We start from the raw sequence: 25,765 nt of genomic DNA on the forward strand, positions 1-25,765 counted from the left end.
GGAAAGTTTTTCTCAAAGGGAACGTCTTACGATGTAAATAAAAAACATATATATTAATGGTAAATGTAACATAGTAAATTTAAATTTTGAATATTATAATCATTTAAAAGATGGAGTTTGCAAATGGTTTTTTTTAATGTAAATATTGTGTTGAAATGGCTATGTAATATTTTTAAATTGGGTTAAATATTCTCTTCTTATTATCTTTATATATCTCAAGTATTTTTATAAAATAAGAGATACTTTCATAAAAACTTTTAAGTTCTATATGTGACCTCTAATAAAGTACTAAACATTTTCTTTTTGGAGATGCAACTTTATGTACTAATAATTTTATCATTTCCATTCACAAGAGTTTGCATCTTGGAAATCCATTCCTTTAGTAGAAATTGCACTCTTTGTAGAGAGACAATGGGTTGCACAATTAAGTATATAGACAGTGAATAACATTTATTAATGGAGATAAAGTGTTAATGGGTCCATCGGTAGTTATTAGCTTATGTTCTTTTTATGGAGAAAATTCTATAAATTCAACTTTACCAAGTCACCTTACTCATATAGAACATGCTTAACTTCTATGGTCCATAGTCCCATTAATAGAGTAGGTGAACACAAAGTGCATATTGGCTACATAATGCATTGATCTGGATAGGATCATTATATTTTTTTCATCCATCTCGATGCTTTCAGAGTGGAAAAAGTGGAGGAATCAACTCAAGGGACCGTTTTCATTAACAGGACCTTGTTTGGCAAAGCAAGGATTGAAACCTTCTAGGAGTATTTTGAGGCATCAAACGACATTTTTCAGGGGTAAATTATTTCCGCTTTAACACGACACTTTTTCATGCTCTTTTATACACAAAGACCTTTCCAATGACACAAGAATCACATCAATCAGAATCCATAGGTGAAATCTATGCCACTCAGAAGTTAACCTTCCTGTTTTCACCACCATAATTCAAGAGGATACCACATCAGCCCCCAATATTCATGGAAAATGGGCTAGTCACGTGAATATGTTGTAGAAGACTCTATAAGAGTCTATATTGTAACTTTTTTTAAGAGCTGAGGTTGCCAAACCTAACTGCTAGTGGGCGATTAGGTTGTGTTATAACCGGGTCACTAAGAGGAAAAGGGATTTCATTCTTTCAAGTTCATTTTTTCCATAGCTTAGCAAAAATAGCCAAGAGAGATAGGAGATAGAGAACACAGAGAGGATTTGTGTATTGAAGCAGCGGACAGGCCACAGACCATACTCCTTTGTACTTGCAGCTATATTTCCTTCCAGAGAAAAAAACGAAGCGACCTCACCTTCCAGTTAGATTTTTCTCCCATCAAATATGTGTGTGAGATTTTATTTTGTCATTCTCTATTTTGCGGATCATGCATACAATTCTAAATGCCAAGCTGTTTTCAAGTTCTTTATATTCCCATATGATTTAGGATTTTGGATCTAATGCACTTTAAGAAAAATAACTCTAAATAGTCAACAAAATGAATGTAAATAAAAAAATAAACAAAAAAATTCAAGCAACCTTATTAGTTAGTAAATATATCAATTTTTGAAAAGAAAAAAACTTAATAATCACATAATTAAAACTTCACATAGCTATAGATATGTATACACAAAAATGTCTAATATACTAATGATGCACACACAATTAGATATGCATACATGCTCCTTAAATTGTAGTTGTTATTTCTACTGTCAATTAAATTCTTCAATAACATATTATGATTACTTTTAATATGATTACTTTCACAATGTTTCAATTATACATGTGATCTAACTCATAAATTAACCATTAAAACATTATTATTAAACAACATATTTGCAATTCTCTCTCAATTTAAAATATTTCCTTTTATCTTTTCATGTCTAACCCCAACTAGCTATTCCTTAACTTTTATCTTTTGCACCCACTAGCTCTTCCTTAACTTTTCCATAGAAAAAAATACAACAATCTTTATATTAAATAAGCTGGTACATTTTCACAATACATAGAATTACATATTAAATAAGCTGTTACATTTTCCAGAACACATAGAATTACAATGTCTCTGAAACAAGGACCACCAAAACAAAATAAGGCAAAATAAACCGCTGAAGCAAAAGAAACAAAATAAGGAGCAGCCCTTAGCCATTCCTTGACTTATCCTTGTTAGTATATTATCATTGAGGCTTTGCTTTTAGTATTGTCATTTTGAACTTATTTTATGTTTAATTCTTTTAAATGAACGTCTTATTGATGGGTGTGATGGGTTTTGAAACGTACAAAACTTATATGTGACGTTTTACTTTTCCATGAAAACCTTATTATTACCTTATTTTAAACCACTGAAGGCACCAACATCTCAATGGAGCATGGTAAGGAGCGTTCAGTGCAGCCAATGGCCATGGTAAGGAAGCGTAACAGAGGTTGTTGTCGGTGGCGTTGTCTTTTTACTACTCGGGGCGTCTTCTTGCTCAGTATATGTGTTTATATTTTTTACTTTGTTTGTTTGGGTGAAAAATAAATGAGATTGTTGATGGTTATTTTATTATGTATTTATTTACCTAATTTAGTTTTTGTTTTCATAGTTTAATAATATATATTTTTATGTTGTGTTGTGTTGTGTTGTTTATTTGAAATGTTAATGAGATTTTTAAGTATGTTTAAATAGGTTTCGAAACATAAAAGTTATATAGTTACATTAAGAAAAACTATATCAATTTGGCAGTTGAGCAAGCAAGTGTTTTTTGGTAATTTATACAACTTTTTTCACTGTCAGGACACCACTCAATGCATGGCTAACAACAATGCGCTTGTGACTTTGGAGGCACAGAGTCCATTGCAATACAATAGGGTGGAGTGTACTTTAATTGTGATAATGTGTTGTTTGGTACTTATGTTGGATCTCTCTTTAAGTTAACAACTCATTTTCATCTTACCCAAACAACTGTAACTTATTTTTATATGTTTTTTTTCCTTCTTTTTTCTCAAAAAGCCTTTGCTTCAAATTTCTCATCACTATTAATCAATATAACTTGCTTCAGGCTCAACCCACGAATATTTTTAATAAACATTTATAATAAATTATAATTTGAGAAGTAGAAGGAACAATCATCTAGTTAAAACTCAACCAAGGACAACTTTTTTAATTAATATCTATAATAATTTATAATTTGAGGAATAGTAGGAACAATCATCTAGTTGAAATTCACTTAATCTCACTACTAATAAGTCAAGTTTAGAGAGTTATTAAGCTTCAATTTAGAGGGTTATTAAGCATGAAGCTTTGTGAGGCAATTCTAAAATTAGTGCAAAGGAAATAGAGAGCTACCATTAGTTTAACATTTTATATGAAGAGCGAAATTATCAAATGTCAGAATTTCATATATCTTTTCAATTTTATAAATTCAACATTATTTTTCACATAATCTAGACTACTACATGTGGTTTTTGCACTTCCCCATTGAACCTCTATTCGTGTATCATAATGCACAAATACACAACTACACCTTCATAATGGTTCACTTGGAAACAAAGCCAAAATTCATACCATTGAAAATACCTCCAAAATTCTTCTGAACTTACCACCACCACTAAAGTAAATATATCCAAAGACCTAATGTCTATCAAACATATTTTTAAAATTTTGATAATAGTTATGGACAGAAAGCAGAAAAAACAAGCTTAAAAATGGTATTTGATTATTTGTGACTGACCACTTGCAACCACTCTAAAAATTAAAAATTGCCATGTGAAAGATGTACACTAGCCATAGCCATATACTTTATGGTTGTTTCTAACTAATGAGAAGGAAAATAAATAGGGTGGTTGTTTCTAACTAATGAGAAGGAAAATAAATAGGGTGGATTATAGCTTAGCTAGTTATGCATGTTGGATGTAGTAATTGTTTTTACATCATTGATTCTTTGAATGACTAATGAGAAGAAAAATAAATAGGGTGGATAATAGCTTAGCTCGTTATGCATGTTGGATGTAGTAATTGTTTTTACATCATTGACTTTGTTGTCTGACCTAAAGATTTTGTCTCTTGAGGATATGTTACAATGCAACACTCACCTATGAAAACTTTATGAAATATTAAAACACTTTTAATATATTGTGTTGGTTTAACTACAAACCAAGACCTTACATCAATTTCATGTGATTATGATGGTGGAGAGGATAGGGAGCCTTGAGGATAGCCTCTAGTCAACTCTAGAGTCATTTATATGGAAATTTATTCTGGTTTGTGTTCATATTAGTGAAAAAAATTTATTTGATTTCATTGAAATTACAACATTTAAATGGTCTAATAAAAACCAAAATTGCTAATATTGAAATAGGAGCAGATTGTCATAGGTTGAGTGTGACTAGAATAGATTTTTAGATTTGTCCATCATTCTGCATTTTATGTTTTAGAAAAGAAATGATAAATAAAATCTTTGAAAAAAATAAGATAACTATATTACTGAAAAATAATTTTTTAATCAAAATTTTATTGGTGAAAATTTAATTTATTATTAAAACATCGCAGTGAATTTCGAGATAAAAAACTAAAACGTTAAAAAAAAATTGCTTTTAAAAATATCCAAATTCCAGGCGTCGTAGTGATCACAGCCTTGTCTACGCGACATCATCATCTGTTAACAAAAATTTACTAAATTTAATGTTCACCATTTTCTAAGATTTGTAATGATCGCTTATATACATCTATTAAAATATTAATGTATGATTTCTCTTAATACATTGAGACCAAACAATATACTTACAAGGGGGAAAACCTTTTCATGTAGGAAACCACACTTCTGAAAGCGTACCTTTAGTGAGATGACGTGACGCGTCAAGCGAGCAAGGGTAAGGGTTCTCGTTGGGCAGACGCATCTATCGATGGTACCACTACGGGGAAGGTTCGACGCGGAAAGACAGTTGCCATCGATGAAGGAAGCATCCCTATTATTAACGGCCACAAGGCGAGCGCTTGCAACGTTCCATCCATAGATGCATGGGACCCAACTGAAACCCTTCCTCTTGCTCGCCTTTTCTTTGACTAAAGAAACGTAACAAGGATTACATCCTGTTTCACCGCGGAGACAGTGGTGTTTCCTGGTAGTACAGATTGTAATTCACATCTGCGTGGCGGACTCGCATACAGGGGCTGTTGACCGACGAGACAACTGGAATTCGGATTTGATTTCGGCGTTTGAGTGCAATATAAATGCTCACATTAGAGCACTATGTTCCAGAGCATCCAAGTTCTAACCAGATCCAAGTGAGACATTCAATTAAATTGTAACCACCGAGAGGGCAAACCACTCAAGGGGGGAATTTTTGACTGCTGCTTGCGGTTTTCCAAGGCAACAAGAAGATTCACCACCAACATCAACAGTAGCAGCAGCATCCGTAATTTGTGAGCATGGCCTGCCTTGTAGCACAGAATTCTCCCTCGCTCTTGGGCTCCTGCAGGTCCCCTTCTATACGCGACTCTGATATTGAAATCTGGACAGGCTCCCGTTGGAATCATGCTTTCCAAACGCCCAGGACTAGCGACGTCCAGGCCAGTTTTGTGGGTTCTGGGCTGACTAACAGAAATGAGAATCTGCTGTGGAGCGAGAGCGGGAAGATCCCGGTCATGAGAGCGGTCTCTCTCTGTGTCAATGTACCGGAGGAGAATGGTTCGATTGCCCACAAGTGCCCTTCGCCTCCACTAAAGAGGAAACGCCCACAGAGGCTGGATATTCCGCCCCAATTGCCCGGCATAAATGCGCTGTTCTCAGCAGTAGAGCAGGCGATGGAGGTCAATGTGGAGGGCCTTCATTATGCGGTTTCGAGCAAAAAGGGTCGGCGAGAATTGATGGAGGACACCCACAAGGCCATTCTCAATGTTCATGGTGATCCCAAACAGGCCTTCTTCGGCGTCTTTGATGGCCATAGCGGTCCGAAAGCTTCAGATTTCGCTGCCAACAATATTGGGCCCAATATAGTGGATGCTATGCTGTCCATAGGAGATGAAACAGAGAACATTCTCGAAGAGGGTGTTAGAGCTGGGTACCTAAAAACAGATGCAGAGTTTTTGAAGCAGGATGTCGGCGGCGGTACTGCTTGTGTAACTGCTCTGATTATAGATGGTAACTTAGTGGTTTCCAATGCTGGGGATTGTCGAGCAGTTATTAGCAGAAACGGTGCTTCTGAAGCCCTTACATGTGATCATCGAGCTGGAAGGGAGGACGAGCGACAACGGATAGAGAATTTGGGTGGAATTGTGGACCTCCGCCATGGAGTTTGGCGAGTTCAGGGATCTCTAGCTGTATCTAGGGCAATAGGGGATTCGCACATGAAAGAATGGATAACCGCTGAACCAGAGACTAGAAAGATTGAAATAACATCTGATTGCGAGTTTTTAATTTTGGCATCAGATGGGTTGTGGAATATGGTCAGTAATCAAGAAGCAGTGGATATTGCCAGGCCTTACTGCCTTGAGAAGCAGCCTTATTTGACACCATTGGGAGGCGACCCTATAGCTGCTTGCAAAAAGCTTGTAGAAGTCGCGGTAACCAGAAAATCAGGAGATGATATTAGTGTGATGATAGTACAACTCAGACATTTTTGCAAGACATAGAATTGGAGTGGACGATGTGAGGGATGATTGCCATCAAAAGAAGTCTGGATAACAACCCAGAGTTGGATTCTAAAATGAGTCCACCCAATATTTTGATTACCAAGTAGTGGGAAGCACGAATTCTCCAATTTTATTTTTATTTTTAAACGTATAAACACTTTCGTTTTTTACAACTTAACAGGGCCAATGATTCTTTTTCACTATTCTTCTTTCATTCAATTTCAATTATCACATTCGTGTTGCCGCTGCATTTGCTATATATGTTTAACCTCATATTTACTCATATGACCAAGCTATATGCCATCGGTCTTCACAAGATTATGAACTTTCCCACAGATTATAGACTTTGATGGTTTAAAGGAAGAGACAGTGGAACCTTCGGTTCGTCCTTAAAATGGAGGAACAGACAGGATTGTTATATATATAGATCTGATACACAATTTAGCAGGGCTAGTTGAACATATTTCGTATAAAGGAATGCCATGAAACATCCTTAATCAATCAATCAATGGCAGTATACACACATGCAGGAGCTACTGGTCCTCCCTACTCTTCCGTTTTTGAAGTCTTTATCTCTACATCAATATTACACAGAGAGGTAAAATACTTCAAAACAGAGCATACCCAACCATTATGAAAAAAATAATCGACAGAAGGAAGCTACTTCCAAAGGCAAAGAAACTTTAAAAGAGTACCTGTGCTTGCATGAGAAGTCCATGTGGGGGCAATTGAAACTACTGCTAAAGCTCATTTTGATCTTCCAAAAGAAGAATACTAAGCTGCAGCACTTTGTAACAGGATGAGAAACTATTTAGATAAATTGTTAAGCTAAGTGGAAATGTTCACAACCATCTAACGAGAATAATAATACCATTTTTCTCTTGTGGATACCGATTTATTTGATGGTAATTATTGACATTATGTGCTGTAAGTTAAACAGCACATAATATAAATGATGTGCTGTAAGTTAAACATTGCACAAATATTATAAATGACTAACTTATTTCAAAGCTTTGATCATTCAAGTAGTTATGAATATAATGCTAGCTGTAAGTAGATTATGCCACACACACCTTGAAATGAATTGCTGTATGGAGTCACTTCCATTACCAGCTAAATACATTAGAATGTGAATTATATGTTTAAACAGAGCATTGAGGATGTTTGGCTGTAGAATTCTATTGCACGGTGCACCAATCTCTCTTTCTAAGAGCTTCTAATGGAGGGAGGCCGATCAAACAGTACATCAGCTAATACATAAGCTGGAAGCTTCAAATAGGGCTCTCAAGTAATGTCTTGTCATTACTGGTAAGGATTGGAGAGTCCAATATGTATTGTTCTCTTAAAACAGTGTTTGGGCAAGAGGCCCATGCACAAACTAGTGGGCAAAAGGTGGCTTTTAAGCCAGTGGTAGTTATTACAAGTTAAAAGCACAAAATTTCTTTCAAAAGAATAGATAACACCAAGCAATGATTATATGTTGAAAGGTGTCCCCTATGTTAATAAGTCAGAGAGTTTGGACAAGAAATTAATATAGCATTTTCATGTATCTCTTTTACTATTCAGCGCAATAACATAATTGTTAAAAAAGTTTCCATGTATGTATTATTTATAATTCAGAGATTAGAAATGAAATTAATAAAAATTGTTTTATGCCTTTGTTGTTTTACAAAATAAATAACTAAAATATCATTATACTTGATTTGAAGAAAACAAATTGAAATACCATTAAAAGTATATTGTTCTACAAAATAAATAACTAAAATATCATTATAGAGAAGAGAAATAATTCACCTTTCAGGACAACCAAGTTAAAGCCTTTTGGGAACAACTCTAAGAAGCGTTGAACTTTCAGTAGAGACTCTAATTATGCAATTTTATTTTATTTAAAATTGGTAACAAAAAGAAAAGTTTCATTTAGAAAGAGTCTAATTATGCAATTTTATTTTATTTAAAATTGGTAACAAAAAGAAAAGTTTCATTTAGAATACTTGATATAAGGGTTGAGAAACAATGGACCGTAATTTTACTTTAATCTTAGGGAAGACAATGTTTACACACAGCCAATAATTTCAATGATTTTGCAACAAGCTTTTCCAAGATTTAATTTGATAACATGAATAATTGTTTATCATCATCACTTGGGCCATTGACATATCAACTGAGAAACCGTCACCCCCAACAATCTCTTAGGTGAGAGAACCATTGCTCACAGATCAGAATCAAATGTGCAAAGTCTTGCCCACACAGATAAATAAGCGAAACTAGATGAACAGAAGTGTAAATTCTTATATGGGACAATAGGAATTTTTTTTGGAATGGACCAGGATGGTATGTTTTATATAAAGGAAGAAAGTGAAATAGTGAATCACTCGTTTGTCCTTTCTTAATGCTGGTCTCGTTAGTGAGTTGTTTTGAGCATTGGCATCTTGATAAACGTATTTCCATTCATAGATCTTTGCCCTGCTTTGTTTTGTGGGTTTAGAGTTAATTATTAATAATCATTTAGTTTAGAATTTAATTAAAAAAGACACATAGCATTGCTAAATGCTTTCACTAGTCTAATTTTATAATGGACACAGGGGCACTGAATAGACTTATTATTCTACAAAATATGCTTGCAGGATTTCGATAAGTATTGTTGTTGTTTACATAGCACAAAGGTAAGAGAGGAGGGATAAAGGGATAAGAGAAGAGGATATGCCCTGCAGCTTACATTTGTTGTTGGTATCTCCCTTCAGCTGCTGTCGTTCGCTCGTGTTGCTGGGTCTCATGTTATTTTCATCCTTTCTCCTCTATCTCTTCAACCCTCGCTTCTTCGTGTATGTGAATAATACCTATACCAACTATTCTTTCAAGGATAGGGATCCAGCTAAATGGGGACAACCCAACCAAAGGCCATATAGAGAGGGAGGGCATGTAGCGTCCATCTGCAGGAGGGTAGAACATCTAGGTAGTAGGTATCTATAGAGAATATAGAGAAATTTGAGTACAAATGTGTAGCCTTATATTATAACCTTATCCTCACAAATACATACAACCAAAGAAACCACAATTAACAGAGCATGCAACCAAGAAATTCAACATTAGTCAAATTCATTGATGGATATCAAGGATTCTCAATATTTTTAGTAAAATTATTCAGAAATACTGGCCTAATCGCTTACACTGATATTGGCTAACTAGTAGTTGTGTGCTCCTTGGTTCATTGGATTTCTAAATTTCCCAAGGCCTCGTTCAACAATGATCTTATACATAATGCTCAAATTTAACATACCTTGGGCTGAAGTTCGGTTGCATAATTGAGCAGTATACCATATGCAGACTCAACTGGTAACCAGTTAGACTTGTCCCCAATAGTAAGCAAGTACGATATGCACTTCATCCCGAACTTCACATTCTTGACAAATTCAGAATTCCTCTTAAGAATTTTAAGAAGATTGTCCAGTGTGGTCTCCCATTTGGATCTCAAAACAACCTGCAAAACCTTGGGCAAAACCATTTATAGGAAGGTACAAAGGACTTGAGTGCCTCTATCCTTGTCGCCTGTAACAACCCTCCTTGAACCAGGAAGGTTGTAGGATGAAATGTGGTATAAGGGAGAAACCAATTATTTTGCTACTCTAATCTCAAGCAGTGGCATAGCTTCATTACTAATCCATTAAATGTCTGATTAGATTGTAGCAACTTTGCAAAATATTATTCCTCCAAATCTTGAAAAAGGTTAATAAACGTATGTTAAGAAATTAGATTAAGAAATTAGAAACTTATGAAGTCACTTATAAAATAAGAAGACACATGGTGAAAAAAAAGGGACACATGGAAAATCATACCATCCCCGTGACCACTTGTCCAGGTAGGGATGCTCTTTTTTCATGTCTCCCATACTTTTCGCTATCATTTGCAGGCTCAACACATGTAGAATAAGTTGTCCCACCCGCTGGAAGAAGTGGAAATCATGGAAGAAACTCTAGCAGAATAAGAAAATACCTATGAAATGGGTCTATAACAAAATCCAAATAAAATAGATAATAAAAAGTGAACACTTGAAGAAGATTGGCTCCCAACACATCATAATATGGACTCATAATATTAACTCATACTAGAAATAGATACAAGAAAACCTTTACCAGACAAGGTAATCTTGGAGGTAGCAGACAAAATAGAAGGATGCAGTTGTTAGATTTCTAAAATCAGAAATTCAAGTACCAAGTTTTCCAGGAAGTAGGCCATGTATCTTCTTGTTTCAAGTTGGTAAATAGGTTCAAGATAAGAATGCCAAGCAACACTCCAGTTGTTTCAACTTGCTAAACAAGTTCAAGATAAGAATGTCAAGCAACACTCCAGTTGTTTCAACTTGCTAAACATGTTTAAGATAAGAATGCCAAGAAGCACTCCAGTTTCAGCCAAGGATGAATTTCAGAAAAGAAAAAGAGAAGGAATAAATCTAGTTGACCCTTGGAAGAGGGAAAATGAGACAAAGAAGAGCACTGCTGATAAGGTGTAACCTAAAATCCCGAACTGGAGAGCCAATGGAATTCTTGTAGAAACAAACAAAGACTTTCCATAAAAAGGGAAACCAGACAATAAGATCCCAAATTTCTAGAGATCATGAGGCAAGCAAGTCAATTTTTAAAAATAAAAGTTTATGTGGCTTCATTCCTAGCCTCAAATTAAATCTTGCAGACAAATATTGCTTCAAATCTAGAACAAATTCTACAATTTGCAGCAATACAACATCTAGAACTCTCTGATCCTCCGTAATAGATTCTTTTACAAGGTAAATTCCCTCCTTGCTACTTATTCTAGGCCAATAGCTCGTGATTATGGATCAAATGTACCTTATGGGAACACAAATTGTGCAGTGCATGCCCTTACTGCCCCTATTGCTAGGGAACAAGATTCAAGCGTGTCACAACGATATGACAATAATCCCTATAGGCATACTTGCAGATACTTCACCCCTGGGTATATATCGAGATAAAGACCTTGGCGCGTAAGGTAAGAACAAAATTTTTCTTGGTTCCTAGATTAGTATCCTCCTATAGCTGGAGCATAGCCAACATACACAACAAAAATTTGATGGCGCAGCGATTCTAGCAGAAGTGACTGTTATGTTGAAATTCCATTTAAGGTATGCACAAGTATGTTGAAATTCCATTTGAAGCTTTTTCTGCATAGCGTAGGGTGCAGATATCTAGGACAACTAGGGTGCTTACCACCATGATGAGCATAGTCATCAAAATCTGAGGTGGGGAGAGGTTGGTTGGTGCTAATTAGTTTTCTGGTTCAAGAATAGAAATCTTATCTCCACCGTCTTCTATGACCCAAATGGTTCGAGTGGCAGTTGGCTCCTGTGTCTACATGAAAGACGATGAATGGAGGACGCGTATTCTCCCCAAATGGTTTGGGTGGTAGCTGGCTCCTCCATCTACCTGAAAGTCAAAGGATGGAGGACACATAGTTCAAGTTGGTAGTAGAACTTTCTTATAGACTAGAACAAAATCACAGAGGATTCAAGGAAAACAGTAGTAACTTCCTATTCTAGTCACCTATACATAAAAATTATGCTTTCGATGGAACAGAAACCTAGCTATTCACACCATGTTTTAGAAAAATAAGAAGCTCCTCGATGAAACAATAGCCTGATATTGTGCTTTCAGAGTTACAATACGATGAAAAAATAGCCTGATATTGTGCTTTCAGGGTTATATGAAGGTAGCTATCTACACCTTTAAATTAGATGACCTGTTAAAGCTAATGATGAAAGGGTCCATGTGGGCCCACATGGATACACTTGCCTCACCGCTCTATTTTCCACAACATATGATGACTCCACTTGCCTCGCCACTCTATTTTCCATAACATGCCATGAAATGCGTGGATGAAGCCATATGAAGTTGTGGCATGCTAATATTCTTTTATATGAGGGAGGTAGTTATCTGTAAACAAAGTTCACAGGGAAAATAAAAAGTTGTATTCTGGAGCTTTTTGGCTTCAATGACTGCTCCATAAACTTTTGCATCAACTACTCCTGCTACCTTGGCTTCTACCCATGCAGCTGGGAAGAGCATGACACTGGAAGTGATCAACACCGCAAATGAAGCTCCACACAGTGGGAGTCTCCATGGTAGATGATTAATCTATCGTTGGAGCACTGGAAAATGACATAGAATGCTTTTTTATTAACAAATATGCGGAAGAGGAAAGGACAGGAAGGCTGGGTAGATATTCCTGGGGAGAGGAAGAGATGAAACATGAAAGACAGCTAGTTGGGCCACATGCTGAATACCAAGAATGCAGGTCTTACAGTTTGACAGCTATTGGGAAAGTTGCATCTTTCATCACCGTCTAAGCACTTTATTTGGTATAACATGACTTACCCCAGGTGAGGAATAGGTTCAACTGTTGTTGGTGGTGCTTGCTTTTTTACTAATGCTTGCTCTGCACTCACGTCCATTTCCTTTTGATTTATTGCTTCCTCTGCTACTTGTGCTAGTGGTGCTTACTCAGGTGCATGTGTTGGTTACCCAGGCGGTGGTGGTTACTTAGGTGATGGACAATGACTCTGGTAAACTTCCAATGACTATGGTAAGCTTCCAAAAACATAGATTGCACATCAATGTTTAAATTCAACAACTTAGTTCATGATTACCTTATTCAGACGAACTGATGTTGCCATAGTTGCCATATTACCTGTCTCGCAGCTATGTAAGCAACATAGTTGCCATATTACATGTATCACAGCTCTGTAAGCAACTATGCAGCTATTAAGAGCTCTCCTCGGCTCGAACTTGGTTTGCTGGTTAAGAGAAATTATCACAGTTTATTGTGCTGGTTAAGAGCTTTCCTCAGCCTGAACCTAGTTTGTGCTAGTTAAGAGCTTTCATTAGCCTAAAACTGGTTTTCTAGTTTGCTATTTAAGAGGTTAAGAGCTCTCCTTGGGCTAGTTTAGTGTGCTAGTTAATATCTCTCCTCTGCCAGAACCGACTCCATAGCGACTCTACATGAGCACAACAATGACAGTGCGTTTGCCAGGTGAGCCATGTGTAAACCATACATGAGGTTGCATGAGGTTGAGTTTACTTTGACCTTATCTAAATATAGATCTAGCTTTGGTTGCCTTTTAGCCTCTTACATTTGCATGGGATATCTAATGTCTTGAATTAATGTTAGCATTAGTTCAACAATTCTAAACATTGATGGGAAAAATGAAAATGGGAAGGAAATAAAAAAAATAAACATATGGTTCTGACCTCTCACGAAGAGGCCAAATAAAATGGCGAAAAAAATTTCATTGTAAAAAATATATCACAAACCTAAAAACTTCAACCATTTTAATTACTATAGTCCCATGCCATTGTGAGATGACATGGACTAAAAAGGATGGAAGCAATTGGCCCACGAGATGGCCCATTGCATCTGATGCTATCCCTCACGTATGTTACAAGCCGCGGATTTTAGCAAACTTTATTTGCGAGCACGTAAAACGTTTGATAGAATTATTTTTTATTTTGGGTTGCTTTATATTTTTTATGTTTGTAGGTTCATAAAAGCCCACTCCAAGTTCCCCAAGGTCATTGTTGACCGGATTGAACCATGATTCTGTCAACAATGAGGTCGGTCTGCCTGTATATTATGTTACCTAATTTTGTTGTATTGGTAACTTAGATACAACCACAAATACATACAGTGTATATACATTCATACTAATAAATATATTTGACATCAAATGTATGCAAATTATGATGAATGGGTCGACAACTCTTTGCATGAGTGAGAGACCGGAAGATTGTACAGGTTGATGCACGCAAGCAACTCCATGTCAAGGGAATGTCCTCCATCTACCTGCTAGGGAGCTCTTAACCTCAAGGAAACAATCTTTACCATCCAGAGATTTAGGTTTACTGAACTTAATTAAATTTGAATTTTTATATTTTTTAATTTTACTAATTCCAATATTGAAGTTAAATCAGACCTATGATAAATTTGAACACCTTGTGCCTTTCCACCATGTCTGGAATTTCCAAAACCGCACTTGAGAACTCTCGATGATATGCCTGCAGACTTCCCGTTTGCTTTATGTACTTTATATTCATCCTTGCATCCCATGTTTTGTCTTTTGGACTGAAATGGGTCTGCAAAGCCTTCTTCATGTCATCCCACGAAGTTATGTCTTCAGCATTGCCATTGGCAATCTGATCCATCCTCCTTCACCACCACATCTTAGCATCCTTCGTCAAGAATTGAGCAGCTACCTTCACTTTGGTTTCCTCATCGGATAATCCCAAACGCTCCAAGTACTGTTCCATATCCCATAGAAAGTTGCCAAGAGTTTTCGCACTCCTCATTCCATCATAAGAATCCGGCTCTTTGACTTTGACATGAGTCACACCTCCACCTGAGTTGTGTCTCACAGCCTTCTTCAAAACCGCGATCTCATCCAGAGCATCGTCAAGAGCTTGCCGCAATTTCAAGATTTCAGCCAAACCTTGATCTCTTGCTTCACCAATCTTCTTGACTTCTTCCTTCGTTTGCATATACTCCCATTCCATATACTCGTATCGAACCTTGAGGTCTTCAAGTTCCTCCTTCACCTTCGCATAGCCTTCATGAACCTGCATGTTCTTGGCCTTCATCGAAGCCATATCAGAACCCAATTCTTCCATACGATCCAATACCCTGTCAAGGAAAGCCTCTCTAGCATCTTGGCTAGATTCACCTATCATCACCTGAGGTTCTTCCGCCATCTCTGCCATCTGCTTTCTTTGCGATCTTGTGTAGACCATAAATTGCAAGTCTGAATCACCCTTCAGATTTCTTCGTCACGTATCAGCCTCTGAATCAACTGTCAGTTGTACTTCAACTCGTTCTCTAAATCAGGGCTCTGATACCAACTGTCATGTTCGTGTATTTTGTATCTGCTTCTCTTCGGTAAGCTTGGTTCGACTGAACCAAGCTTTGATACCAACTGGCATGCCCCTACGCTGGCGGTGAACTTTCAACCGCACTATAGGAGGTGCGGCACCACCGACCCTTTTCTTTTTAACAATACTAACAATCGTGGACTATGCCTTACTTCTATACTTAGAATATTTTTCAACAACTAAGTACAATCTTTCATTAAACACACACCGAAAACTTTCACATCATTAACATATTATCACCATTAACATTCAAATGCACAACAGAATATCATGGGAGGGGCAACTCTCTGTAAATATAAGTATGCCCATATCAATAATGATAATATTTAGTTTTTCATATAAAATTTACAATGGAGGGAAACCCCAAGTTTCTCCTCTTACTTGCAAAATCTAACTTTCCTGCATCGTTGTGCAGCCTCGCGCAACCACCGGGAAAAGTCACACGAGTTGCTGCCCAACTTGTGCCGTCATCACACTTATCGCACAATCTGGGAGCTTGTTCAACTGTCGTGTTGAACATGCACACCAACCCGTCGTTTACCCCGGGCGCACTTCACCGCACCCGCAACTTAGTGGTTTCCAATGCTGGGGATTGTCGGGCAGTTATTAGCAGAAACGGTGCTTCTGAAGCCCTCACATGTGATCATCTAGCTGGAAGGGAGGATGAGCGACAACAAGTAGAGAATTTGGGGGGAATTTTGGACCTCTGCCACGGCGTTTGGCGAGTTCAGGGGTCTCTAGATGTATCTAGGGCCATAGGTGATTTGCACATGAAATAATGGATAACTATTGAACCAGCGACTAGAAAGATTGAAATAACATCTGATTGCGAGTTTTTAATTTTGGCATCATATAGGTTGTGGAATATGGTCAGTAATCAAGAAGAAGTGGATATTGCCGAGCCTTACTGCCTTGAGAAAGAGCGTAATTTGACACCATTGGGTGGTGACCCTATAGCTGCTTGCAAAAAGCTTGTAGAAGTCACGGTAACCAGAAAATCAAGAGATGATATTAGTGCGATGATAGTACAAGACAGACATTTTCGCAAGACATAGAATTGGAGTGGACGATGTGAGGGATGATTGCCATCAAAAGAAGTCTGGATAACAACCCACAGTTGGATTCTAAAATGAGTCCACCCAATATTTTGATTACCAAGTAGTGGGAAGCACAAATTATCCAATTTTATTTTTATTTTTAAATGTATAAACACTTTCGTTTTTTACAACTTAACAGGGCCAATGATTCTTTTTCACTATTCATCTTTCATTCAATTTCAATTATCACATTCGTGTTGCCACTGCATTTGCTATATATGTTTAACCTCATATTTACTCATATGACCAAGCTATATGCCATTGTTCTTCACAAGATTATGGAATTTCCCACAGATTATAGACTTTGATGGTTTAAAGGAAGAGACAGTGGAACCTTCGGTTCGTCCTTAAAATGGAGGAACAGACAAGATTGTTATATATGTAGATCTCATACACAATTTAGCAGGGCTAGCTAAACATATTTCGTATAAAAGAATGCCATGAAACATCCTTAATCAATCAATCAATGGCAGTATACACACATGCAGGAGCTAATGGTCCTACCTACTGTTCCGCTTTTCAAGTCTTTATCTCTACATCAATATTACACAGAGAGGTAAATACTTCAAAATAGAGTATACCCAACCATTATGAAAAAAATAATCGACAGAAGGAAGCTACTTCCAAAGGCAAAGAAACTTTAAAAGAGTACCTGTGCTTGCATGAGAAGTCCATGTGGGGGCAATTGAAACTACTGCTAAAGCTCATTTTGATCTTCCACAAGAAGAATACTAAGCTGCAACACTTTGTAGCAGGATGAGCAACTATTTAGATAAATTGTTAAGCTAAGTGGAAATGTTCACAACCATCTAACGAGAATAATAATACCATTTTTCTCTTGTGGATATCGATTTATCTTTGATGGTAGCTATTGATATTATGTGTTGTAAGTTAAACATTGCACAAATATTATAAATGACTAACTTATTACAAAGCCTTGATCATTCAAGTAGTTATGCATATAATGCTAGCTGTAGGTAGATAATGCCACACACACCTTGAAATGAATTGTTGTAAGGAGTCACTTCCATTACCAACTAAATAATGAATGTGCAAACTCAGCACATAATTAATGACCATTCCTCTGGCCACATACGATGGTTGTGGCTAATTAGTCAAGCATGCAGAATTTAAACAGAGCACCAAGTAAGGCAATGATTTGATGACATTAGAATGTGAATTATATGTTTATATAATGGACCTTTGTTGTATGTAAAGCATACATCATCAAGCATTGAGGATGCTTGGCTGTAGAATTCTATTGCACGGTGCACCAATCTCTCTTTCTAAGAGCTTCTAATGGAGGGAGGCTGATCAAACAGTACATCAGCTAATACATAAGCTGGAAGCTTCAAACCTTTGGCAATGTCATGTAATATTGGCAGTGTCATGTGATAGGGCTCTCAAGTAATGTCTTGTCATGTAATATTGGCAGTGTCATGTGATAGGGCTCTCAAGTAATGTCTTGTCATTACTGCTAAGGATTGGAGAGTCCAATATGTATTGTTTTCTTAAAATAGTGTTTGTGCAAGAGTCCCATGCACAAACTAGTGGGGAAAAGGTGGCTTTTAAGCAAGTGGTAGTTATTACAAGTTAAAAGCACAAAATTTCTTTCAAAAGAATAGATAACACCAAACAATGATTATATGTTGAAAGGTGTCCCTTATGTTAATAAGTCAGAGAGTGTGAACAAGAAATTAATATAGCATTTTCATGTATCTCTTTTACTATTCAGGGAAATAACATAATTGTTAAAAAAATTCAATGTATGTATTATTTATAATTTAGAGATTAGAAATGAAATTAATAAAAATTGTTTCATTCCTTTGTTGTTCTACAAAATAACTAACTAAAATATCATTATACTTGATTTGAAGAAAACAAATTGAAATACCATTAAAAGTATATCAAGACAAGAATTACCTAAAGAATATTAGGCTAGAGAATATTAAGCATTTCAATCAAAGGCAAAAAAAAAACATATGGAATGAAAAACATGAAGTGTGCTTCATTTCAACGAAGCAACTCTTTGAAAGCAGAGAAACAATTCACCTTTCAGGACCAACCAAGTTAAAGCCTTTTGGGAACAACTCTAGGAAGCGTTGAACTTTCAGTAGAGATTGCAACTATGCAATTTAATTTTATTTAAAATTGGTAACAAAAAGAAAAGTTTCATTTAGAATATTTGATATAAGGGTTGAGAAACAATGGACTGTAATTTTACTTTAATTTTAGGGAAGACAATGTTTACACATAGGCCAATAATTTCAATGATTTTGCAACAAGCTTTTCCAAGATTTAATTTGATAACATAAATAATTGTTTATCATCATCACTTGGGTCGTCGAAAGATCAACTAAGAAACCGTCACCCCCAACAATCTCTTAGGTGAGAGAACCATTGCTCACAAATCAGAATCAAATGTGCAAAGTCCTGCCCACACAGATAAATAAACGAAACTAGATGAATAGAAGTGAAAATTCTTATATGGGACAATCGGATTTTTTTTTGGAATGGACCAGGATGGCATGTTTTATATAAAGGAAGAAAGTGAATTAGTGAATCACTCGTTTGTCCTTTCTCAAAGTTGGTCTCATTAGTGAGCTGTTTTGAGCATTGGCATCTTGATAATTGTATTTCCATTCATAGATCTTTGCCCTGCTTTGTTTTGTGGGTTTAGAGTTAATTATTAATAATCATTTAGTTTAGAATTTAATTAAAAAAGACACATGGCATTGCTAAACACTTTCGCTAGTCTAATTTTATAAAGGACACAGGGGCACTAAACAAACTCATTATTCTACAAAATATGCTTGCGGGATTTCGATAAGTATTGTTTTTGTTTACATAGCACAAAGGTAAGAGAGGAGGGATAAAGGGATAAGAGAAGAGGATATGGCTTGCAGCTTACATTTGTTGTTGGTAGCTCTCTTCAGCTGTTGTTGTTCGCTCGTGTTGTTGGCTCTCATGTTGCTTTCATCCTTTCTCCTCTATCTCTCCAGCCCTCCGCTTCTTCGTGTATGTGAATAATACCTATACCAACTATTCTTTCAAGGATAGGGATCTAGCTAAGTGGGGACAACCCAACCAAAGGCCATATAGAGAGGGAGGGCATGTAGCGTTTGTCTGTGGGAGGGTAGAGCATGTAGGCAGTAAGTATCTATAGAGAATATACAGAAATTTGAGTACAAATGTGTAGCCTTATATTATGACCTTATCCTCACAAATACATATAGCTAAAGAAACTGCAATTAACAGAGCATGCAACCAAGAAATTCAACATTAGTCAAATTCATTGATGGATATCAAGGATTCTCAATATTTTTAGTAAAATTATTCAGAAATAGGTCAGCGACTCAACACTGATCATGACTGGCCTAATCGCCTACATTAATATTGGCTAACTAGTAGTTGTGTGCTCCTTGGTTCATTGGATTTCTGAATTTCCAAGGCCTCGTTCAACAATGATCTTATACATAATGCTCAAATTTAACATACCTTAGGCCGAAGCTCGATTGCATAATTGAGCAGTATACAATATGCAGACTCAACTGGCAACCAGTTAAACTTGTCCCCACTAGTAAGCAAGTATGATATGCACTTCATCCCGAACTTCGTGTTCTTGACAGATTCAGAATTCCTCTTAAGAATTTTAAGAAGATTGTCCAGTGTGGCCTCCCATTTGGATCTCAGAACAACCTGCAAAACCTTGGGCAAAACCATTTATAGGAAGGTACAAAGGGCTTGAGTGCCTCTATCCTTGCCGCCTATAACAACCCTCCTTGAACCAGGAAGGCTGCAGGATATATTGTGGTATAAGGGAGAAACCAATTATTTTGCTACTCTAATCTCAAAAGGTGGCATAGCTTCATTACTAATCCATTAAATGTTTAATTAGATTGTAGCGACTTCGCAAAATATTATTCCTGCAAAACTTGAAAAATGCAAAATATTATTCCTCCAAATCTTGAAAAAGGTTAATAAACGTATGTTAAGAAATTAGATTAAGAAATTAGAAACTTATGAAGCCACTTATAAAACAAGGCGAGCTGCGAAGCAATAAGTCCCTGCCAGTGTCAAATAGCCTGTATTGTGGTTTTTCATGATGTCAAATAGACAATCAAGGGTAAAGGACTCAAAATCAAACAACAATGTTTTCTGGCACTAGTCATTAAGACATGACAAGGAGGTTGTTGCATCACTAAAGATCAACAAACAATTCAGCTAGCTCCTGGAACCGATAAAGAAGCGGTAGGAGTCATATCAAATTTGAACATTAGAATGTAAGTCTATTAAAAATGATAATATGCATGTTAAAAAACTCAGAACTAGTAGAACTGTTGAGGCTTGCTTGTCTCGTAACCCAACATTTGGAGGTTGCATGGTAGTTGTAAGTTCATGTTAACTGAGAATAATATATGAGCCACAAAAATGTATCTCTGGGAATATGGTATGTGTGGTATGCTGGATTGAGGTTAGCTCAAACCTCGAACCTCATTATTGAGTAGGAAAAAGGGAAAATTTATTCTTAAAAATCTTGGCTTGCTCAAGGCTAGTTCAAGATACTAGTTGCTTCTACCAAAGATTTTCTTCCAGGAGTACTGAACTTCCATTGATGTCAAGAACGTTGCTAAAATTAAGAAGTTGTTCACAATGCTAGCAACTGTAGCTTTTAAACTTGGTGGACTGATATTTATTGTTAAAAACCTCGGTCTGGTCAAGGCTAGTTCAAGATACTAGTTGCTTCTACCAAAGATTTTCTTGCAAAAGAATCAAACACGAACGAGAGATATGCGAAGTACGAGGTAGCCCAAGAATAATCCAAAAGAGGAAGCTCTCCTGTTGTATTCCTTCAAGCAAGGGAGACTGCTAGAAGAAGGTAAATACCCAGTCTCATTCCCAGGAGTGGAGAAGGTGACTAATGAATCCATCCTGGCTGCTTTCATCACAGAGCAACATGCACTAGAGAGAACCTTGTGTCATTGGAGCAGACAAAGCTGCACACTCTGTCACACCCTTTGTTGTTTGTGTGATGTGGCATCATCAGAACGTCTACTGAATACATTGGTAAGGGAAAAGGCATGCTAACCACTTCCTTTGTTGTTGATATTGTTGAAAATAGCAACAAGAAATGCTAAAAATAACATTGATTAAGATAGCATTTCAAGATATTCCAATTTTAATTTGTCCTTGAATTAAAATTCGAATTTAGTCTCACCAGCTGTTTGAAAAATAATTAATTAATTCATCTTGAGTTAATTAGTTGGAGAAATTCAAACATGAAGTCTTTGTGAAGTCATGCAACAGTTATCCCTTTGATTGAGGAAGTTATCCCTTAATTAAGGAGATAAGGATGAGTTGTATTTGAGTTGTAATTAGTTAGCTCAGTTAATTGAGTTAAGTCCAATTAAATTAGTTCCAAACAGTTTGAGTAACTAATTGTGAGTTCAGTCAATTAATGCATGCATGCATGAAACTAATGTACTCCAGATAACTGAATATTCTCTCATAAATAACTCATGCATGTCAGTTCAGAGAAAGACCCAGTTGAGATTAAAGGCAGGGACAGTGTACTATCAGTTGCAAGAACTTTCCTAAGAGAAAATCTCTTACATGCAGAAGGAATTCATTCCGAGGATTGTGTAGTTTTACAGTGTGCAAGAGCAGTGTTCCACTTGGTTGAAGGTGAATCATCCTAGAGGAACAGCGCAAGGAAAGAGGAGGCTTGGAGGACAGAGGAGAAGGCATATGTGTTGTCTATTATGTCTATAAGCAGTAGTGAGGGATTGTACTGGGAGCTGGATAATTGTGAGAGCTAAAGCTTTGTGTAATCCTGAGATATTTCCACTTGTATGATAATACAGATAGCGAGGTTTTTAGCTTAGGATTTCCCTAGAGTATTCTTCTGTGTTTCATGTGTGATTGATTCTTCTTCTCTGTTATATGTGTTCTGTTTGATCTTGCTCAAATCGATTAAGCTTCCGCAAGTTTGATTGTGGAAGTAGATTAAGTATTTTGCTTTAGTACATTGCATAATCAGATTAATCTACAATGAGAATTTCTACATGGTATCAGAGCAAAGGTGATCAACGCTATGAACAACATACTAAGAAGGGAAAAGTTCGAAGTTTGAAGTTCTTGATTGCAAGTAAAAAATCGATTTCTTATCAAATCTCAAAGTTCACCAATGGCGTTCAATGGCTTGAGACTCGAGTATACCCTGGATGGTAGCTCGAATTACATAGCATGGAAGGATCGCATGGAAGCGGTATTAGAGGACAATGGTTTGAAGGATTTCATTGATCAAGAAATCCCCATGCCAACAACAGCTAATGCCCAAGAATTGGCAGAATGGAAGAAGTGTGTGGTGAAGGCGAGGAGGATTCTTCTAAAGGGAGTTCGAGACCATATTGTCTCGAGTCTCCATGGGAAGGAGACTCCGTTTTCAATGTGGAAGACATTGAAGGACATATATCAGAACAACAGCGACCAGAGGAAGATGGCGCTCAAGGACAAGCTTCGGAAAATCAAGTGTGAAAAAGGCGACACTATTTCTACATATCTGAACAAACTCACCACCTACAGAGATGAGCTTGGTAGTGTGGGAATAACAACAACCGATGATGATATGGTGAGTCTTGCTCTCCTCGGTCTTTCTAAGAGTTAGCATAGCTACCAAGACTCAATGAATGGAAGAGAGAAACTACCGGATTGGGAACAACTGTGGTCGGATCTGATGCAGGAGGAGATCAGGAGAAGCACCAGAGATGGTTCTTCATCTAAGCATGATGATGAAGAAAATCTAGCCTTAGCAAGTAAGGCAAGGAAAGGGAAAGGGAAGGCTTCCCATTCCAAATTGAGTTCTTCTCATGGAGGGAAGAAGATTGACAAATCTAAAGTGAGACGCTTTAATTGTTATGAGGTGGGCCATTATGCAACTAATTATCCATTGAAGAAATCCAAGAAGGGATCCTCGAAAGGATCAGAAGGTGAGGCATTAGCCTCTCAGTTCGAATTGGATTTTAACCTCATCGCATGCATGGTTTCATCGATGGTGGGTTGTGTTTGGTATCTGGATAGTGGAGCCTCATTCCACATGACCGGGGATAAGAGTTTATTCAGTACCTTGGCGGAGAAAGACCTAAAGATGCGCATAGAGATGGGCGATGATGGAAAGTACCTTGTTTCACGTGAAGGTACGATTGTTTCTCAAAGGGAGCATGGAGCTCCTCTCACCCTAACTGATGTAAAGTATGTGCCTGGACCGAAGAAGAACTTAGTATCGGTCGCAATGTTGGAAGACAAAGGCTATGATGTAGTCTTCAGTAAAGGAAAGGCGTTCCTGAGACACATAGCCACGGGTCAGACCAAGAGGATTGGGATTCAAGTGAAGAATCTCTACAAGTTGGAGGTAGATGATTGTGTTGCATTGAGTTCCAAAGTAGAATTGGTCCAAAGCCAAGATATTGGCAAGTTATGGCATAGGCGGTTGGGCCACTTGCATCATGAGGCCTTGAAGATAATCCAACATATTTCTACTGGGCTTCCCAAAGGTAAACTTGAGAAAGTGGACACATGCAAAGGTTGTACCTTGGGAAAGTACGCCAAGTCCTCCTTTCATGATCGAGATAGTCGAGCTGAAGCAATCTTGGAGCGAGTTCATACAGATGTGTGTGGACCATTCTTGATAGCCTCCACTGCGAAACAAAGGTATTATGTGATTTTCATTGATGATTTTTCTCGTAAATGCTGGATCTATTTCATGCAGAAGAAGGATCAAACCTTCTCAAAGTTTTGTGAATTAAAAGCTTTGGTTGAGAAAGAATTAGGGAAGAAGATCAGGGGCTTGAGAAGCAACAATGGTGGAGAGTATGTCTCTCAACAGTTTAAGGACTTCTGTGTAGTGGAAGGAATTAAACGAGAGTTGACGGCACCTCATAACCCACAGCAGAATGGGGTGGACGAGTGGAATAACAGAATGATTGTGGGGGCAGCTCAGGCGATGCTGCATGACCAAGGGCTACCACTTCATATGTGGGCCGAGGCATGCTACAAAGTGGTCTATTTGCATAATAGAAGCCCATGTCGCATTCTTGGGATGAAGACACCAGAGGAAGCTTTCTCTGGGAAGAGACCAGATGTGGGTCACTTCAAGATCTTTGGCTCATCGGTATATTTCCATGTGACCAAGGATGCCCGGAAGAAACTTGAGCCGACAACATCGTTGGGGATACTTATGGGGTACATTGATACACCCCACAACTATCGGGTGTATTTGCCTACCAGTCGGAGGACAGTGGTTCGCAGAGATCTCAAGTTTGATGAGCAGAAGGCCATGCGAGTTTGCCTTGAGAGGGAGCTCCAACTACATGCTGTGGAGGAACTTTTGGTTCCTCAGGAGGAGGAGCCTCAGACTGATGCGGAGTAGCAGCATGCAGAGGTTCCAAGAGTGGAGACATCCAATCAAGCAGAGTATTCCAGATATGGGCGGAAGCACACGAAAGAAGCTAACATATTGTTGTCAGATGCAAGAGAGAATGTGGGAGAACCATCTTCTCATCACAGATAGAGGAGGTCACTTGATAGGTACACTGGATACATGGACCTTTTTTGGGAATGTGTTGAGACCGAGCCATTTTTCTTTGAAGAAGCAATGCAGCAGCCGATTTGGGTTGATGCTATGGTGGAGGAATATGACTCCATAGTTCAGAATAGTGTTTGGGATGTGGTTCCAAGACCGGAGAACAAGTTAGTTGTGAGTTCCGGTTGGATGTACAAGGTAAAGCAAGTTGCTGATGGTAGTGTGGAGAAACATAAGGCAAGATTTGTTGCTCGTGGTTTCTCATAGGTCGAGGGGATCAACTATGATGATACTTTTACTCCTGTGGCAAGGTACTCATCTATTAGATCGATGTTGGAACTATCAGCACAGATGGGTTGGAAGATCCATCAAATGGATGTGAAGACTACATTCCTCAATGACAAGATTGAGGAAGAGGTGTACATAGAGCAGCCGGAAGGTTTTGAGACCTTTGATCGTGAGTCACATGTGTGTCGACTCAAGATAGCTTTGTACGGGCTGAAACAAGCACCTTGTGCTTGGTACACCAGGATCTACAACTACCTCACCGG

At 37.5% G+C, this 25,765-nt stretch overlaps 1 pseudogene; it reads left to right on the plus strand.

Moving 5' to 3' along the window:
• Nucleotides 1-5,210: 5,210 nt before the first annotated feature.
• Nucleotides 5,211-6,809, plus strand: LOC149203045 (putative protein phosphatase 2C 53 pseudogene; annotated as a pseudogene).
• The last annotated feature ends 18,956 nt before the right edge of the window (nucleotides 6,810-25,765 follow it).

This window comes from Pinus tabuliformis, chromosome 2_1 (genome assembly GCF_031772625.1).
Source record: "Pinus tabuliformis cultivar Carrire ecotype Pingquan chromosome 2_1, CPIR1, whole genome shotgun sequence".
NCBI lineage: Eukaryota > Viridiplantae > Streptophyta > Pinopsida > Pinales > Pinaceae > Pinus > Pinus tabuliformis.